This window comes from Vulpes lagopus, chromosome 17 (assembly GCF_018345385.1).
Source record: "Vulpes lagopus strain Blue_001 chromosome 17, ASM1834538v1, whole genome shotgun sequence".
In the NCBI taxonomy this organism is placed as follows: Eukaryota; Metazoa; Chordata; class Mammalia; order Carnivora; family Canidae; genus Vulpes; species Vulpes lagopus.
The window spans coordinates 8,532,928-8,554,626 of record NC_054840.1 but is presented as its reverse complement, the minus strand read 5'-3'; the positions used below and the strand labels follow the sequence as shown (position 1 = coordinate 8,554,626).

At 35.5% G+C, this 21,699-nt stretch overlaps 1 long non-coding RNA gene across 1 annotated transcript; it reads left to right on the top strand.

Annotated features, from left to right (window-relative positions):
• The first annotated feature begins 1,252 nt into the window (after positions 1–1,252).
• Positions 1,253–19,008, top strand: LOC121477609. Its single transcript, XR_005984298.1, has 3 exons — positions 1,253–4,923; positions 10,948–11,076; positions 17,125–19,008. It is a non-coding gene; the product is annotated as an uncharacterized LOC121477609 (long non-coding RNA).
• Positions 19,009–21,699: the final 2,691 nt, after the last annotated feature.

The following is a 21,699-nucleotide window of genomic DNA, read 5'->3' as shown; positions in this document are numbered from 1 at the left end:
TCTAAAGAAAATGGCACATTGGTAATCCTTATTACATTTACAAATCTCTTTGTAAGGAAATTTGATACTGTCACTAATTAAAATTATTTTATTTCAAAGTCTTCTGGTGACTTACCCCACAGATACAATGGTATATATGAATAAAGACTTCCACAAAGATATTCATTACAGTGTTGCTCATAGTAGCAAAATATTTTAAACAACCTATTTGCCCACCAATAGTGATGTGGTAAAATAAATCTTTTTATATGCAATAAATCCTATGCACCTGATAAAAAACAATGTGGCAGGTCTATGATATGTACTAATTCAGAAGAATTTGGGAAATATTATTTATAGAAGAAGGAAAATTCACAATATTACATGTCTATATTAACCTGTTGGGTTAGACAAGGGTTAAAGGATGAGAGATACACACATATATGCTTTACTATGCATGGGCTATTTCTGGATATATTCAGTCATTTATCCACTCAATTCAAAAGTATTTATTTAATGCCAATGCTCATTTTAAACATATGGAACATATGGATAAAATATATATCAGCCCTGCAACTTGCTTTCTAGTGGAGAAGAGAGTGAACAATGAACATAACTAATAAGTGAGCTATGTGTATGTTAAAAGGGAATAAAACCAATGTTAAGAGAAAAAACACAGCATGATGCGGGGCTCCAGAGAGGCATACAGGTTGAAATTATTTTATTTTATTTCATTATTTTATTTAAATTTTGGTGGGTTGATATTTTAAATCAAGTGGTGATTCCATCATTAATTATACAGTTGTAACTGTCTTTTAAATAAACAGAATTGAAACCTTTCTTTTATTTGATGCTAAAGTTAAGTCAAGTAGAGGCAGAAAAGAAAGTGTCATACAGATTAAATTCAAGTATGAACTCTGTTATGTATTAAACAATGTCTTTGGGCAAATAAAAAAATCTCTAATGTCTCTCCCGCTAGCTGGAATAGAAAGAATGGTTGATGAGAAGTCAGAAGTCCTAGTTTGGAATCCCAGTTTTTATCTTTCCTGGCTACTTAAGCCTGAGAAAGAATTAAGTTGCTAGACTTCAGTTTTCTCAAGTGTAAATAAGAATACTGTTACCCACATCAGAGGGGTATTTGTAAGCATTAAATGAGATAATTCATGTGGAAAATATCATTATGTAAAAATACTATAAACTGGAAAGTATAAATGACAGGCCTTTGGCCAAATCTAGCCACAAATGTGTTTGAATTGGCTGATACAGTTTTGGCTTCCACAGTGCTGTAAAACAATTTTAATTAGTTGCCAACTTTCAAAGATTAAATAATTTCATATAAAGTATGGATTTTGAGTTTTCCTGAAAAAAAAAATCATATTGGCTGGCTATATTGGACCCATATTCCTCATGGCAAAAGCAACTAAATGTAAGTAGAGTTTATTCTCCTACTGGGGGCACTTTCCATTCAGTCTTTTTCCCCTGATGATGAAGGCGCCATCTTTTTTTTTTATGTCTGCTTGGCTTTTCTCACTTGTATCTTACCTCCTCCTCACAGTGCTTTTTGTGTGTGTCACCCACCACTGTAGGCTAAAGTGCTTTTCAGATTTCAGCACAAAGACATTAAGGAATAAACTATTTGTCTGTCTTCATCAATTATGAGTTCAAATATATAAAATCTCCTATGCCAATCTGGGATTGACCTCTGCTTGTTTGATAGAACATCTCAAGTTCCCAAAGGATACCAAGCATGTAGTTATAAGCACAATAAAAGTGTGTATTGTGATTGAAAACATGAATGAACCAATTGTCCTTACTACCTTAAGGTAACATCTGAGTAGTTGCTTTAATTTGAACATTTTCTTATGCTTTTGCTATATACTTACGATGATCTGAAACAGAGAAAAATATTCATGTGACATTTATTCAGTTTGGTATATATATGTGGTATATATATGTTTTTTTTCCTACTGTAGGATGTTCCCAAACAACGTGTAGCCCAAATTGTGAGCTAAAATGTACCTGTGAAAATGGTGGACCTTGCAGTCCTGTGGATGGAAGCAGTACCTGTGGTCTTGGATGGACAGGAAATTATTGTGAAAAACTTAAGATGATTATCATCTTCTTTTATTCAACAAAAATCTAGGACATACTACCATTGGTTGATAAAATATAGTAGAGACCTGCGAAGAGTCTATTTTCCAATAAGTTCATGCAAGATGTTTATAATTATGACTCCATATCCAATAAAACAAATGTTATGTTAATATTGATTTTGTTACCTTGTTACCAGAATACCACGTGAAAATCTTTAAAACCCCTGAAATAGTATTAATTTTTGTGAAAGAGCTCTTGTGAGACCTAAACCCCATTACCCCTCCAGCTCTGTTGAAGCCTGAAACCTTTGTGGATGGCAGATTTGCTGAAGCTTGAGTTTCTTGGCATGCTACCGAAGACCCTCAACCACCACTGAGGCATTGAGTTTGGCAGAGTGGAGGATGCGGGCCCAGACAGAGCCACTTCACATTAAGATGGGTCCAGCTGCAAGGGACAAAGACGAGGACTCTGGGAACTGAGGTCTCCCATCTTCACTTCATTAAGAAAAAATTAATCATGTACCACCATGAATTTTTTTAAATTCATAAGTGACATGCATGTGCTTTTCAACTAACATCAGGAGATTTAGCAGCGTGGCATGGAAGATAGCACCTTGCAGTGAGAGGGGATAGATCCATATGCTGACTCCTGCATTCCTGAGACAATGCTCTGTGCCTTTGGAACATCATAGTCTCTCCATGATATGGTTTTCCCATCTGGAACTGAGGCTAAAGACACTTTGAAATGACAGCCCTTCTAAATCTAACATTGAAGATTATTTTTTAGGGAATTTTTTTTTAACATGGATATTTTCTCTAATTCGTGGAAAATAGCTTTTTTCTTTTTCTTTCTTTCTTCTTTTTTTTTTAAAGTAGACTCCATGCCAGGCTTAAACTCATGACCCTGAGATCAAGACCTGAGCTGAAATCAAGAGTCAAATGCTTAACTGACTGAGCCACCAGGCGCCCCACATGGAAAACCACTCTTACCAATTTTGTGATATGTGGGATTACTAAATCAGAATAACAGCAGTACTTTAAAAATAGAACCATCATGTTCATATTAGTTTTTTTTTTAAATTCCAAGTTGGATAATTCTCTGGCATTTTGGAATATGGGATATTTTAACTTTTGATTCTATCATTTAAACTGTTAATATGGAACATTTCAAACATATGCGAGAGTTGCTGAGTCATTGGGTAAATACAAATATAATTTTGCAACGTATTATAAAATTCTCCCTGTGAGGTTTACCATTTTGCTTACTGATGAGCAATTACAGAATGCCTGTTTCTTCATGGCTTTATTCTTCACGGATTTATCAAAATAATATGTAACCAAAATTTTGGTGAGAAATGTCATATCAATGGAGTTTTAATTCCATTTTTATTATTATGAAAATTCTTATCATCTTCCCTAATGGATCAGGATCTTTTACATTTTTTCCTATAAATTGTTCATAACCTTAGCTTATTTTTCTATAGGGTTGTTGCCTTTTCTTCTCTAATATTAGAAGTTCTGCGTATATACAGATATACATATCTATATGAGACATTAACTGTTTGTTGTGAATCATTCACCTTAATTTGGGAAAATTTGTCTTTTGTCTTTTTACTATGCCTATAGTATGTTTGCCACCTGGTTGGTTATCTATCTATGTTTAAGAAACCATCCCAAAGCTTAGAGACTTAAAACTATTTATTATTCTCTCATGATTCTGAGGATTAACTGGGTTCAGGTGAGTGACTCTTCTCTCAGATACTAGCCGGGGCTGAAGATTTCCGGACACTCAACTGGGTGGAATAGAGAAGATAGCCTCCTCACTTACACATCTGCCACTTCAGGATGTGTTACGTGTTTTCAGATCATGACCCGCCAAAACCAAGAGTCAACATTTAACCAATTGTGCCACCCAGGCACCTAGTGAATTTGTTTTTCAAGTATATTTTCTGCATTTATGGAATAATAATATGACTTTTCTTTTTAGGCTGATAAATATGATGAATTTATTAATGAATTTCTACGTTGAATGAACTTACATTCTTGGAATAAATACTACTGTTTATGATAGTCATGATATATTACTTTATAATATGCTGTTGTTTTTTGTGTACTTATATTTTCTACAAACTTGGCATCAGTATTCATAGGTAAAATTAACTCTAGTTTTTTTATGTATTTTGCCAGGTTTGGGAATTGAATGTTATGCTCAATAAAATGTGTTTGAAATTTCTCTTCCTTTCAATGCTCTGGAATAGCATATACAGTAAGGTGATAATCTCATCTACAAAAGTTTATAGAATTCCATGTGAAACCTAGGACGGATGGGACTTTTGTTGCTGTCGTTTTAATTCAGAAACTATCTTTTTATTTTCTTTATACATATTTTACATATAATTAGCTTATCTAAGTTTTCTACCTCAAATAGGAACAATTCTGGTAAGTTGTCTTCTATAACTTTCGATTTCATTTGGGTTTTTGTATTTATTTGTACTGTAAGTTTTGTATTTATTCTTTTTGATGGCTATTCCACATTTTTAAAAAGTGTGTATTTATGCTTTTGTCTTGATTAAGTTAGTTAATGATTCATCTGCTTTTATTTTTTTTTTATCAACTCCACTGTTTGTTTCTGTCTTTGAACTCATTACAACAAATTCAGTTGTCTTAACCAGAACTAATGCTTTAGTAGTTTCTTTTCCAGAATGTTATCCTGGTTATTATGGCTCACGCTGCCATTTTAATTGCTTATGCCAAAACAGTGGAGTTTGCAATAGGTTTTGTGGAAACTGTGAGTGCCTCTAAGGTTACCACGGAAGGAACTGTGAACATGGTAAACAGAGATAATGAGTGGGTATGTTATAGTGTTGACAAAGTTTAAGCTTTAAAAACTGCTTTAAATCATAAAATAATACATTCACAGTATATAAAATTAAGTAAACTGTTAATTATATAATGTATATTCTTAAAATGGATGTCATAGCTCTAATTTCCATTCTAAATGCTGACGAATGTAACATAATCAGTGATTGAACTTGTTCATTCTTTTTGTAACTCTTGTCCAAAAACAACAATTCTATGGTTCCATGATCATCTGGAGTAGACACAGGCAGGGGAGTCAGCTGCCAGGTGTTTTGAACAAAGTTATTCTCCTTCCTCTGGCTGCCTGTAGGTAAAATATAGACAAGGAATCTTCTTATTTCATGTTAATCTAGGCTGAACTCTGAAAAATCTGCTTTCAAGTTCTCCTTAAACATATTTATATCACTTCTTTATTTGGACTCAATATTTTAATTTAAAATGAAGAAAAGGGAGAATTACACAATAATTTGTTTTATACATCAAGGATTCCTAATGGACAAGTTAACAAATTAAGATGAGCTTATTTATTTTTTTTTAATTTATTTTTATTGGAGTTCAATTTGCCAACATATAGTGTAACACCCAGTGCTCATCCCATCAAGTGCCCCAAGTTAAGATGAGTTTAGGCTCTGGAGTTAGTTATAGGCCTAAATCTGTCATATAAAAGATGTGTAAACTATTAACTTCTGTAAGTTTCAGTGTCAACGAATGTAGAATGAGGAATAAAAGATTATCCCTAAAAGATAATCATCAGGACTAAATAAGAAGATACACGTAAATACTTAGCACTAAGGCATATGGCAAAAGCTTGACAAATATTCTAAATATTAATTATTTAGAAGTAAAGAATTTTTTAAGCTTCTGAAATAATATTAATGTTTAAAATTGTTCCCATGTCTTCCAACTTGTTTTTAGGCTCTGGCAAACATATTTCATAGGAATAAATCTTATTAACTTTTTGAAGTTTAGAATTCTTGCCAATTACTCTGTGGTTTCTTGGCTCAGAAAGTATGAAACCAAACATCTTGTAGTTTTTGTTTATTTGTTTGTTTTGTTTTCACAATTGGAGTAAGAGTACAAGAGAGGAAAAATTATCTATTTCAGGCCCATACATTTATTTCATCCTGCATGCAGTGGGTTATTGAGGAAGATTACCAAGATTACCAACAGACAAGAGACATCACTTTAGTGAAACAAATATGTAAAGTGGGTACATTTATTGAGTATTGGGAAAAAAATAGTCATCAGTGTCAATAGTAGTAGTCATTAGTGTCAAATAGTCAAAAAATAGTAGTGTCTATGTGAGAAGGTTTAATGATAGTCTAGGATTTTAAAAATGTAGACTGGGATAAAAATGGAAATGAATGAGCAGAAGATTATTTTGGAAGAACAATTGACTGTATTAGGCAATTGATTTGGACATAGAGATGAGGAAAATGAAGGAATGAAAGATGGCTCTAAAGCTCTAAGCCAGAGAGGCTGGGAGAATAATAGTATTATTTAGAGAACTTTAAAAGTTGAGCAAAGCAATATTTATGGGCCCAGTTTTATATATAATTAAAATAAAGAAAATAAAAGATAGTTGATTTTGGAAGGAAAACTTCCAAACTCATTCTATGAAGCCAGCATTACCTTAATCCTAAAACCAGACAAAGACCCCACTCAAAAGGAGAATTATAAACCAATATCTTAAAACCAGACAAAGACCCCATTAAAAAGGGAGAATTATAAACCAATATCTCTGATGAACATGGATGCAAAACTTCTCAACAAGATACTAGCTAATCAGATCTAACAGTACAGTATTAAAAAGATTATTCACCATAACCAAATGGGATTTATTCCTGACCTGCAAAGATGGTTCAACATCCAGAAGTCAATCAATGTGATACACTACATTAATAAAAGAAAGGATAAGAACATATGATCATAATGGATGCAGAAAAAGCATTTGACAAAATACAGCATTCTTTATTGATAAAAATCCTCAGGAAAGTAGGGATAGAAGGAACATACTTCAGCATCGTAAAGGTCATATGAAAAAGACACATAGCTAGTATCATCCTCAATGTGGAAAACTGAGAGCTTTTCCTCAGAGTCAGGAGCAAGACAGGGATGTCCAGTCTCACCACTGTTGTGCAACATAGTACTAGAAGTCCTAGCCTCTGCAGTCAGACAACAAAATGAAATAAAAGGTATCCAGATCAGGAAAGAAGTCAAACTTCCACTCTTCACAGACAACATGATATTCTATGTAAAAAACTCAAGAGACTCCACCAAAATATTGCTAGGACTTATACAGGATTTCAGCACAATCACAGGATATCAAATCCATGCACAGGAGCTTGTTGCATTTCTATACACCAATAATGAAGCAGCAGAAAGAGAAATCAAGGAATTGATTCCATTTACAATAGCACCAAACCCCAAAAGGTACCTAGGAATAAACCTAAGCAAAGAGGTAAAAGATCTGTACTCTGAAAGCTATAGAACACTTATGAGAGAAACTGAGGAAGACACAAATAAATGGAAAAATATTCCATGCTCATGGACTGGAAGAACAAATATTGTTAAAATATCTATATTACCCAAAGCAATCCACACATTCAATGCAATCCCTATCAAAATAATGCCAGCATTTTTCAAAGAGCTGGAACAAACAATTCTGAAATTTGGAACCAGAAAAGACCCTGGATAGCCAAAGTAATGTTTGGAAAAAACAAACCTGGAGGCATCACAATTCCAGATTTCAAGCTGTATTATAAAGCTATACTCATCAAGATAGTGTGGTACTGGCACACAAACAGACACATACAGATCAGTGAAATAGAATAGAGAACCCAGAAATGGACCCTCAAGTATATAGTCAACTAATCTTTGACAAAACAGGAAAGAATATCCAATGGAATAAAGACAATCTCTTCAACAAGTGATGTTGGGAAAACTGGACAGCAACATGCAGAAGAATTGAGCTGGACCACTTTCTTATGCCACACATAAAAATAAATTCAAAATAAATGAAAGACCTAAATGTGAGACAGGAATCCATCAGACTCCTAGAGGAGAACACAGGCAGCAACCTCTTTGACCTCAGCTGTAGCAACTTTTTACTACATACATCACCTGAGGCAAAGGGAGCAAAAGCAAAAATGAACTACTGAGACTTCATCAACATAAAGCATCTGTACAGCAAAGGAAAGAATCAACAAAACTAAAAGGCAGTCTATGGAATGGGGGAAGGTATTTGCAAATGACATATAAGATAAAGAGCTAGTATCCAGATCTATAAAGAACTTATCAAGCCGAAACTTATCACCCAAAAACCAAAAAATTCAGTCAAGAAATGGGTAGAAGATATAAACAGACATTTCTCCAAAGAAGGTATGCAAATGGCTAACACACATATGAAAAAATATTCGACATCACACTCATCATCAGGGAAATTTACAAATCAAAATTACAAGGAGATACCACCTCACACTGGTCAGAATGGCTAAAATTAACTCAAAAACAATAGATGTTGGTGAGAATGCAAAGAAAGGGGGACCCTCTTACACTGTTGGTGGGAATGCAAACTGGTGCAGCCACTGTGGAGAACAGTATGGAAGTTCCTCAAAAAGTTAAAAATAGAGCTACCCTATGACCCAGCAATTTCACCACTAGGTATTTACCTAAAGAATACAAAAATAATGATTCAATGCACCCCAATGTTTACAGTAGCAATGTCCACAGTAGCCAAAATAGGGAAAAATTCCAGATGTCCACTTACAGATGAAGGGGTAGAGAGGATGTGATATTATATATATATAATATATATAATATACACACACACACACACACATATGCATATAATAGAATATTACTGATCCAAAAAGAATGAACTCTTGCCATTTGCGACGATGTGGATGGAACTCAGGGTATTATGCTAAGCGAAATAAGCCAGTTAAAAAAAGACAAGTACCATGTGATTTCACTCATATGTGGAATTTAAGAAACAAAATTGATGAACAGACGGGAAGGGAAGGAAAAATAAAATAAGATAAAAACAGAGAGGAAAACAAACCAAAGGAGATTCTTAACCAAAGAGAACAAACAGAGTTGTGAGAGTGGAGGTGAGTGGGGGGGGGGGGGGGATGGGGTAACTGGATTATGGGCATTAAGGAGGGCACTTGATATAATGAGCACTGGGTGTTGTATACAACTGATGAATCACTAAATTCTACCCCTGGAACTAATAATGCACTACAGGCTAACTAACTTGAATTTAAATAAGATATTTTAAAAAAAAGAATAGTTGATTTTTTCTGTGTTTTCAGTAATGATTATATAAGAACAAACAGAAGAAACCCTACACTGGATCTTATTAATTTATTTATTTATTTATTTATTTATTTATGAGAGACACACACACACACAGAGGCAGAGACAGGCAGAGGGAGAAGCAGGTTTCATGCAGGGAGCCCGATGTGGGACTTGATCCCGATACTCCAGGATCATGCCCTGAGTTGAAGGCAGATGCTCAGCCACTGAGCCACCCAGGTGTCCCTGTTATTTATGTTTTTAAAGAGTTATCATGCAAAAAAAAAAAAAAAAAAGAGTTATCATGCTATCAAAAAATGGAAAATATAAATTATATAAAATTTCCTTATCTCTTTTTTTTTAAATTTTATTTACTTATTCATGAAAGACACAGAGAGAGAGGCAGAGACACAGGGAGAGGGAGAAGCAGGCTCCATGCAGGGAGCCCAATGTGGGACTCAATCCTGGGACTCCAGGATCATGTGAGCCAAAGACAGACGTTTAACCACTGAGCCACCCAGGCGTCCCTTCCTTTCTGGTTTTACTTTCTTTTTCTTCTTCCTGATTATAAGTTTTTCCTAATGTTGAATCTGTTCTGAGTAATTTCGTGCACGCTGGACAAGTGTCATACACATGGAGTCTAGGCAAAACCAACTCTAGAAGAGGGGTGGAGGACACAGAGATAGAAAGAAAGAGGAGAGAGCGCTCTAGAAAGGAAGGAGGGAGGGAGGGAGATGGAATATGGATAATTGAGGGGTGAGGGAATTTCATCCCCTTCCCATTCTTGAGTGGTAAGCCTAGCCTTTAAGAAAACTCAAGATAGGAAATGGCAATCTTTTCTCTGCAGTCACGCTTAGCTCTCACACACCTCTCTCAGGCCAAATCTTCTCTCAGAGCAGCTCTCTGGGCAGATGACAATTTTAGCCTTTAAGGAAATGCATTTGCTTGGATTACATAGTCTCTAAATGTAAACCAAGTACTTCTTCGGATGTTCCACAGCAAAAATATTGATCATCTCCAACTCTGGAAGAGAAACAGGTTATACTGGACTTCTTAAAAAAATTCTATATTGTACTTTTTGGTCCATCTAAGGAAATTTTCCAAATATTAAATTTCACTGACTTTAAAACTTAACTTCCTCATAATATGCTAACCTACTATATATTATATATACACTATATTCTCATTTATTCCCTTTCTCCCTCTTCTTTTCCTCCCCTGCTTTTCTCCTACTCACCTTTGTCATACAGTCATACATTTCCAGGACTTCAACTATCAAGAGCTATATGAATCACCCTCCACAGATACTCTTATTTACTTAATTTAATTGAAAAAAACATTCTCACTGAATTTAGCCTGAATCTGAAGTTTGAAAACATCATTTTGGTATTTAGGGTATTAGAGGGCTTTGATGAAGTCTTTGTAGGAATATAGCACCTCATAGCAAGTAAATTTTATCTACTTGAAGATGTTTTACAATTTCTTATGGTTTTTTCTAGACTACTTATAGAGAATGGCATTTCATATATTCATTTACTTATATAACTAAAATAATGTCAATATTCATGTCCTAATAACCTTTTGTTATTTTCCAATTCTTTTTTCTCATCTCCTTCTTTGGTCCTGGGGAAAAAAAAATGACTTAGAGCAGGTCCTTTAATTTTCCCTTTACTTACTCTTAAAACCAAAATACACTTTTGACATTTCCATTTTCTAGCATGCCTTTCTGGATTTTATGGCTTGAATTGTGCTCACATCTGTGACAGCAAAAATGGAGCCAGTTGTGATGTAGCAGGTGGACAGTGCATTTGCCCAGCAGGTTTCCATGGCAGCCAGTGTGAAAAAGGTATGGCCGGGGCATTTTTAGGCATGTGGGAATTCTGCATGACTGTGAGATCTTTCATTCTGAGGGCAAAAATGTAAACTCAAATTGAAAACATGGAATAATCACCTAAACTTCTGACTTGGACATTAAAGAGACAGGAAATCATCCTGTGTTGATATAGTAGTTGTTTCTGATTTTGCTGCTGATTCATCAAAATATTTTGCCTCCCATAAATGAAATTGGTTAATATCTCAAAGCAGACTAAGCTGCTAGTCTTCAATGGACAGAGAACCTCCCTCTGAATGAAAAATATGTTCTTAAATGTTTTTAAAAGGCTGTACTGTATTCAATGGTATTGAAATAAATACAAGGGCTTTATGAAAAACCATTTAAAGATGGGAATTAGGCATTTATCACAAGAAAGTAGAGGCAGCCATGAATGTGGATGAAGGGATAAGAGGTGGAAATTCGGGCTACTCAGTTTGGTATAAAATATTGTAAAATCCTAAAAGACTGGTCAACCTAATCCAAAAACAGTGCCAAACTACATAGTTCTCAGTAGACAACTATAAGTCCAATTTATCACTTATTATGTACACTCTTATGCATATGGTTACAACCATGATGATGATATGATAGTAATAATTTGACTGTATGTGAACTATAGTTATTGCCTTTAAAAAAGATTCATATATTAGTCCCATATCATATCCTCACATCACTAGAGTCTTATATATGATATTTCTTGTCCATCCTTTATTCATTTATTATTTAGTGATTTGATAATGCGCACTTGTTATGTGCCTGTTTCTGCATTAAAATCTGGGAATATATGGTGGAAGGGGAGGAGGGTGGGTGTTGGAGGGGAATGGGTGACGGGCACTGAGGTGGACACTTGACGGGATGAGCACTGGGTGTTTTTCTGTATGTTGGTAAATTGAACACCAATAAAAATTAATTAAAAAAAATCTGGGAATATAAAACATGAAGCTTTCAGTCTTCTGAAGAGATACAAAATAAATAACATTTTAAGGAAAATTTTTTTTTTCATTATAAGGAAAATATTAAAATACACAGCCGGTGGACTCAGTCTCCTTCCTTAAAATTCCTATCTTCAAAACCTTGCACACATTCTAACAGATATAAACCATTGTCAAAATAAATCCATTTTAAGACCTGATGTGAAATCACATATACAATACAACTTCTTTCTGAGAATTCCAAAACTTCCCTCTCTTCTTCTGACCAACCAATATAATTTTACCATCCCACTTTGCTACTTGAGGAAATTGTATCTTAAATATCAATTTAGGTGCATCAATGAGAGCTCAAAGGGTTAAATTTTCAGCATTTCTCTTTCCTTGGTAGAGTGTTCCCCTGGAATGTTTAGGAGACAATTGCCATCAACTTTGTAACTGTGAAGGAGAAAGATCCTGCCACCTAGTAGCTGGAGCATGGTTCTGGGAAAACCGGAGCCAGATGTGATACTGGTATGAACCAAGGCACCTCATGACATCCCTGATTCATGGGTTACACGGAGATATATAGACATTTCCGTACTAAAAACATTACTCAATTAGAGAACATTGCCCCACCACTGCTTGGCACTTTGCCTTAGCATGATTAATTGGAGTATGTAGGTATTATATCACAGGCACCCCAAACCAGCACCACAACCAAGAGAGAGCACGTTCTAAGTACCTCAGAGTGATGCAGTTAAACACTCCAATCATAAAACATATTCAGAGAAATAATTAAAATTAAGACAATTAGAGTACAATCCAGATAATGTTCTTGGGAACAAGCTCCCACTTATCTTTGTAAATTGAGATTTATCCTTTATTTCCCTTTCCACCCGCAGGAAGAATGACCTAGAATGTAAAGTGCTAACTCTTCAGGGACTGTCCTAAGAAGGGGAAAAAGTATATTGAATTGACTCATCTCTTGCTATTTGACTTCATGGATGCTTACTATATGAAAAGGTTTTATTCATTTCACGATAACCCTGAAGGACTGACCCTGCCCCGGATTATGACCCAAAGTAGAGTGTTTAATCTTAGAATTTACTTTCCTCACAGCCAAAAAGAAGAGTTGAAGCTGTGTATTGCTAAGATCATTTCCAGCACTAATCTATGATTATGTAATTTGGAATTTCAATATAGCTGAGAAAACCACAGTAACTTCCCAGGCTATAGGAGAGTGCTTCTTACCCAGCACCGTCTCCCTCACCCCCACCTTGCTTCTGAGAAATAGCAAGCAAAGCTACTTTTTTAAAATGCCTGGCCCCATCTTAAACACTTTGCTTGTATTTGTTTAATTCTTACCATCACTGTATGAGGTTGTTGCTGTTTATTCCTATTTGACAGATGAAGAATCTGAAGCACAGAAAGGTAATAAGTGGCAGAACCAAGATTTGAGCCCAGGCAGTCTGGTTGCAGATTTTGGGTGATGCTATTAGTGGACGATACTGTATGTGTGAATATTGATACATAGGCCAGAATAAGGAACTTTCAGTAGCTCATCAAGAGTGTTCTAGCCTTACTAGCCATTTTTCTTCCCTTTTCACAGACCTGTACAATAAGGTCAGGGGGTATAGACTGACTTGGAACCTTATGGAATCTTCCAACTCAGGAGTTAATGGATCTGGACACTGCTTTTTTTTTTTTGCAAAGCTTCTTCATTTAAATATCTAATCCTTGTGTTTCATGGTACCATAAGTTTGTGAGCTGAATCAGTGTTTATTAGTCTTTTATTTGCCTTTTAGGAGAAGGTCTAGCATATGATAGTCTTTAGCAAATTTTTGTTGAAGGAATCCTGGCTTCTCAACATTCTTCATGGAGTCATGGTAGATGAAAGTACCTGAACCTTGTCATACCTAAACTAAATATGTCAGAATAAACATCTACATGACATCTTGGTGAAGCCACAGTACCCATGTCACCAATGAAATGCTCCATAAAGGAAGAATGCTTGTAGCATTTGTGGTTTCATCTAAATACTGAAGAAAACCACTAGTGTTTATTGAATGCATATATATGCTGGGCACTTTAATTTATGCTTTACAGTTCTCACCATTTCCATGTTATAGATGAAAGAACTAAAGCACAAAAAGATTAAGAACTTGCCCAAGGGGGGGCACCTGGGTGACTCAGTGGTTGAGCACCACCCTTTGGCTTGGGTCCTGATCCTGCTCCCCTGCTCAGCGGGGAGTCTGCTTCTCCTTCTGCCTGTGTCTCTGCCTCTCTCTATGTTTCTCATGAATAAATGAATAAACTCTTGAAAAATATAAAATAACACTCACCTCAGTCAGGCATTACATTTCAAGTGCTCAGTGGCCACACAGAGCTAGTGGCTACCGTGTTTCATAGTGCAGTATAGAGCATTTTTGCCTTTGCAGAAAATTCTCTTGGACAGCACTCAGCAGTGGCCTAACACTAGGCACTAAACCAAGAGAACTGATGGAGAAGCTGGAAATTAAAGGCTCACTTCTCTGGACTTTTTTTGGACTAAATTCTTGCATCACATAGGCTCTTTCATCCCCCAAATAAATTACCACGTGACAATAGATCATGTGTATTAATGTGTCCATTTTCAGTGGTCACCTCAAGGCCCCTCTTGTCATGGGCTCTTTGGGGGTACACACAGCCTCCACAGATGTACTACAGGGTCTTTTATTTGCATTTTTATTTTCAATTAGGCACAGTTCATCTGTGATATTAACTGTGAGCAGCTGTGTCTATGCAGGCACTATAAAGATAAAAGACCTCCTTTTAATTTGAACTCTGGTAAAGGCCCTATTAAACAGCCATAATGTTAATTCATAAAAGAATGTAACAGCTTTTTATTGGATTATTTCCCCACCCTCTTGGTAAATTAACATTTGCAGACATTCAAACAGATGTCTTAAATACACATCATTATTAACATGAAAATGTGGTATTTTTATAAATTAAAATCAGATTCTGAACCGCGCAGGAGAGATCCTGATTCATAACTCCTTTTCAAACAAGAGCACTAAGTCTTACCACCAAACCAAGTAATCCTCCCACACACTGGGCAGAAGTAGGTATGTTAGTTTAAATTTGAAATGACACAGATTTTTAAAAATTATTTTATAAAGTTTGAAGTTTTAAAGAAGAGATTCATTTCAGAGCAGCATTTGCATTCTCCTCCAAGGCTCCTTTTACCTACCCGTTGTACCTTTAGGAAGGAGTTGAATTGCTCTGTAAAAGTAACTAATTGCAAAATTGATTTCCAAGTCTCCATTTACACCACAGTTAAAGTCTAACTCATTAATTCATTGAGACAAGAAAGCTAAACCACCTCTTAACCTATCTTCATTGTCCAAGAGAGGGAAAAAAATCCAACTGCTCGTGATAAACCCAGCAAAGAGAATTTTGAGGCAATAAAGAAATGTTTAACAGAATTTTGCCCGCAGACTTAGAATTTGCTGTCATACCTGTATCTTCATATTTATAATTATATGTGTGTATTATATATTACACACATTTATAATTTTTCTAATTTTTCCACTTTTCCATCTTTCTTTTTTCTCTTTTCCAGCTTTCTAATTTATTTTTATTTTTATTATTTCTTTAAAGATTTTATTTATTTATTTATTTATTTATTTATTTATTTATTTATTTTAGAGAGAGCACATGGAGCAGGGGGAGAAGCTGTTGGGGGAGGAGAGGGGAAAGGGAGGAGAATCTCAAGCAGACTCCCTGCTGAGCACGGAGACTAACTCAGGGCTCTATTTCATGATCCTGAGATCATGACCTGAGTGGAAACCATGAATCCGGCTGCTTAACAGACTGGGCCACCCAGGTGCCCCAGCTTTTTAATTTCTTATTTTCATTTTCATATATATATATGTATATAGATATACATACACACACACATATACACACACACACACACACACACTTGATACCTTGTCTTTGTACACAGTAGTGCAGAATGAGTAATGAGCAATAGATGAGAACTTAGAAATCCAGTCCTACCATTTACCTGGGATATAACATTTAAGAAGGTTTCTCAAGCTATCCCAAACCTTGGTTTATCTGCCTCTAAATGAGAGAGCTTGTCTCACAGCCTTGCCTACCTCACAAGTAAATGTTAGGACCAACTGAAATAATGTATTAGGACCCTATTCATAAACCACATAGAGCCAGGCAACTTTATTATTGCAAGTTAAATTTCTCTGGTCCTTAAATATTGGTAAATTGAGTTAATTTTCATCTTGCCTGAGTGACTAGGAAATATGAACCTATTTTCTGTTTCCACAGGCTGGGCTAGGTAGGGCTTTCTCCCTCAACTCACAGAATGTGTTAATTCTCTGCTAATTCTTTGTCGGATATCAGACTAACACCAAGCACCCAGACTGGGGTGTGATGCTTGTGGCACTCCTTTTAGTCCATGTTTAGTTATTTTGATGAAGCTAACACTTTTTAATCCTTTCCCTTTATTTCTCTACTCTTTGCAAGCACAATGGAATTCGATTTAAAGATAGTTATATCCCTTTACTACACATAGCAGGATTTTGCGGAGTTGGGTACACAGGGGATCTATGGTCCTTTTGACATATTTTAAGAGATGAAAGAGTTGAATTTAAAGCTATTTCATTTTCAACAACATAAGCTCAAATAATTGTGTTTTCAACTTAAAGACAAATTTCATATATTGTGTATTCTGAGTGAGTGTTGCCTTGTTCTGACCTCAAGACAACTAATCCATTTTCCCTGGCTCCCTCAGAATGCCACCGCTATAAGCTCTATTGAATAATCTAATTCTGAGAAGGCACTTTAAAACTGTACGTTGCTGTCCTACCTTCTCTTCTTTTCAATTTTGTCACTACCTTCCTTGACACTCCCAGTTTCCTCCTGTTTTCCATTAAAGTCCTTACTTTTATTATATAACATTCTAGCATGGGAAAAAGATACCACATGGTTAACCAGAATTCTTTACAAGTCTATCATTATCCTATTCAGTTCCAAGAAACAGTAGTAAAAAGACTGTGTGATAAAAAGCATATTGGAATTGCCTTTATTTTTATTTTTTCCCTCCCAGGATGCAGGTCAGGCCAGTTTGGACCTGACGGTGCTCCCAAGTGCCACTGTATCCACAGAGCTCACCGTACCCCTTGTGATGGGAGCTGCACTTGCCCCTGGAAGAGAATGGGCCCAACCTGTGAGGAAAATGATTTGGACGATCCTGGACAACCAAATACAGCTTTTCAGTGGGTGAATAGAATTTTGCCAGGGTTCACCCATGGTTCATCATCTTAACTTTGGCAGAGAAATGTACTTACTCAACTATCTTCAGCCCAACTTTGCCTGTTGTGAGGTGAAAAACAGGACGTCTCAACTTTATGGCTTCCAAGTATAAGTTCCTTTCTCTCTACGCTTCCCAACTGCCTTCTGCTGAAGAACATGCCCAAGAAATAGGGAATGTTTTTCCAAGATCCCAATCATAGTAACATTTTGGACTAATAAATAAAACTCTCTCTCTCTTTTTTTATATGCACAGGCGGTATTTAAATTTGGAAGTAAGAACTGCTTTTCAGTTCAGGTTGGACTGCACTGAGATATTCACACCTATTCACTGAAGACCTCAGTGGCTATTAAGTAGCTGGATCCTCTTTAGAAATGTCTAGAATTTCATCTATTTATTCTCAGTATCCTGCTTCACAGCTAAGTCTGCTTCAGATTGCTAATGTATTGAATTTCAAACATGATTTTTGGTGTGGGAGACTATTAAGACTTTAGCCACATAAAAATCAGTGTAAAAATATGACGTGCACACTTATAATGAATCATCAAAATGTTTAGTGGTGTTCTCCCCATCACTGGTCAGCAGACAGGAAAAAAGTGAGTAGAAGGGATCAAGACAAGTTCCTAGCCAGCTCTGGGACACACAGAATTCCCAAATAGCAGGGCCTGCTGGGAATCATGTTTTTAATCGACATTGGTAATCTTCACCCAGATTGCTCATTCAGTTCAGTTTGGCTCTACAGCCATTTGTAAGCATGAGCCCTGTGATAAGTCCAAGGAAGATCCAATGATAAATATTATTGTATTTCTTGACTTCAAGTAATTAGTGAATATCTAAAACTTCAAGCTGTTGGTGAGATGCCTGGGTGGCTCAGCGGTTGAACATCTGCCTTTGGCTCAGGTCGTGATCCCAGAGTTCTGGAATTGAGTCCCATATTGGGCTCCCCACAGGGAGCCTGCTTCTCCCTCTACCTATGTCTCTGCCTCTCTCTCTGTGTGTATCTCTCATGAATAAACAAATAACATCTTAAAAAATGAAAAATAAATAAAAGTAATAAAATAAAATTTCAAACTGCTGGTTAATTCACATTAGAAACAACACTTTTCTTGATTGGAAATGTTATTCCTGTTATCCATGCTTTACTGAGATAAAAATAGAAAATAGTAAAATTGCATAACTAGATATTTGACTTATGCATAATGCCTAGAGTAGCTTTTTCCCAAAGATTTATTTATTTACTTTAGAGAGAGAGTATGAGAAAGAGGGGAAGGGCAGAGACACTCTTAAGCAGACTCCATTCTGAGCATGGAGCCCCACATGGGGCTCCATCTCATGATCCTGAGATCAGTACCCTGAGATCACCACTGGAGCCAAAGCCAGGAGTCTGGTCTGCTGCCCAACCAACTGCACCACTCAGGTACTCCTAGAGTAGCTTTTAAACCAAAACTGATTTAGGATAGAATTGATTGAAGGATTTATACAAAATTCTTGGCGTTATCAATTCAGTATGGTTTCTCATCTTAATGTTTCCTATATCTCAGTACATTTAACGGATATATGGCTTATCTATAATAGGCAGCCATGCCAAATTTGATATTTTTAAATTACATGAAGGATTTGATAAGTAACTTTTTAAGATTTAATCTTAAAAGAGCCGTGATGATCTTACCTTTTTTCTCTACCTGCAGTATTTAAAATTAAAGTTTTATGTTTTTATTTAAATTCATTTAAACTATAACAAATCAGTTGAAAACTATGAGTATTCTGAGTACTTGCTCATTTTCCTTGATTTTTTTTAAAGCTTCTCTTAGCTTCCCCATCGGACCTGCAAAGAGAATAAGACATATTAAAGCATCATTCTCACTGGGCTGCCATCCACTGCTGGACTCCCTTTATTTTGATACTTAAAAAAACAGTGATTACAAAGAAAAGAATCAAGAAACTATGTTTCTCTTCCTTACTAGAGATATTATCTCCTATTAAGACAGACAAGAAATCTAGATTTGGCAGGGGGAAAAAAAAGAGTAAGATTTCTTTTGATTAAATTTGTTTCCTTATATATTGCTTAACTTTTTATAAATGAGAAGCCATGTGTAAATGTTAAGCACAGTTCTTGGCAAATGTCAGGCGGTCCATATATTATCTTCTTTCACCCCTTTTCCCACCCCAAGGTCTAAAACAAATTAGGAGAATGGGCAAGCAAAGTCAAAGCATGTGCCTGTACTTGTACCATCACATGACCCGTTAGACAAATTGAATTTCACTTTCCTCCTTAAAACAGTCAACAGGAACAAATGCAAATGACTGTAGCCTCATTTCTTTACAACAATGTTTCAAGTTGTCTTTCATATCAAAAAAAGAAAATAGAGAAATGTTTAAACTCCGAAACATTTCCTTTTTACCTTTGGCCACCTTGAAGAATCTTGATTCAAGCTGTACCCTGTGAAAGTTAATAGTCATAGGGTAAGTCATCCCTCCAAAATATTGTCCAGTCCTTCTACTTGAGGATGCTGACAGATGTATGAAAATCACTACAAGCAATGCAATTTCATTTGTGGACCAATATTTAATAAATGTTTATCTTAAATAATTTAATAGCAAGAAAATTCCGTTTTAGATTTAGAAAATCAGATAGCTGAATTTTAAAATTCATTTTTAATAATTGCCATGTTAGAATGCTTCAAATTAAGAAAATAATATATATTGACCCACATTTCTGAATAAATAAATAAGGCTTTATTTTTTACTTTTATAAGGATTTACTTGAGCTTTCTACCTAAAAAAAAGCTATTCATGTACAGTGAAGGGTGATTTGGCTTCCAAGAAATAATTTGCACAAAATTTTAAAGAATTTAACTACTGTTTAAAATAAAGCATGATTTACTAGGCATACCTTCTTTAAGCTAAAGTCCACGGTCAAATTAGAGTCATTGTCAAGCTAAAGTCCACGGTCAAATTAGAGTCATTGTCATTGGGAAGAAATGATTTATATTACTGTTGTCATTTTTCCTCCCTGTATAATCTGCCCTTTGAATGCAGAAGTACTGACTCTAAAAGAAATTCATCCACCCATAATACCCTTTCATAAAAGTGCTTGCACTGTAATGGCTCAGGCTCTTTCCCTTGAAATGCAAGATCAGAGTGGGGATTATTATGCTTTTCTGCAATAATATAGCTCAAGTTTAAAGAAAAGTGAGCAGATGTATGGAAGCGTGCTGGCTAATTTGGAGTTTCAATCTCACATGCCTCAATCTCAAATGGATATACCATTTCAGTTTAACACCTAACTCCCTCCCCTACTCTTTCTAACTTCTACACTCATTTATTGAGTTTTCCAGATGAGACAGCTATTTGACACAGGTTAAATTATTTTTAGAGAACTTGGAAATCATTCCAAGAGTTAGTGGCAAGAATGGCATTTCCTTTGTTAGAAATAGCAAAGAGGGTTTGGCTTCTCCTGGGCCTCTTTCACCTTGGTTTCTCCAGGACCTGGTAATACAGATGTAGCAAGAATTTAAAAAAGCATTTTGATGAAGTGAACAAATAATAGCAACTGTCTACACTGTAGGAGTTATGTATGCCATTCAGTTGAAATAACTTTTCATGTTTCTATAATAGAAAAAAAATCAAAGTAGCTGAGCTTTTAAAATAGATTTCAAAGTGATTCCAAAGTTTTGACCGTTTTAGCTAATCATTTGGAGACTATGTTCTTTTTTTCCTGCTTTTATTTTACTTTTTCTAAATAAAAAACACAAAATCCAATGATTAATGTCCAGGAAATACATTTAAAAGCAGTAGATACCTATTCTTTTACAATCTTCCAAATACATACTCTTTCAATCTCTAAATCTTTTATCAAGATTACATGAAACACCATTTGATGATTTGTCATTTTAATGTTTATGTATAAATAGCTCGAATTTCAAAGGATATCAATTAAATTAAATAATGAATATCAACATTTTAATTAATATTCTCCCATTGGATATCTTTCAAATACAGAGAAAGTTTAATAATAATGCATCCACTTAAAAAGGATTAAAAGCCCCTAAGGTTAGGGACTCCTGGGTGGCTCAGTTGACTAAGCAGCTGCCTTTAGCTCAGGTCATGATCCCAGGGTCCTGGGATCCAAGAGGACTCCCTGATCAGCAGGGGAATCTGTTCTCCCTCTCCTGCCCCCCACCCCTCACTCATACTCTCTCTATTACTCATGTTCTCTCTATTGCTCACTCTCTCTCTCTCTCTCAAATAAATAAAATCTCTTTTTTAAAAAAGGACATAAGGATATCTATGGAGTACAATCTTATTGCCCAGACTTCATGAGAAAAATTCAGCAAAAGTCCTTCAGACAAAAATATTCATGTAAAAAAT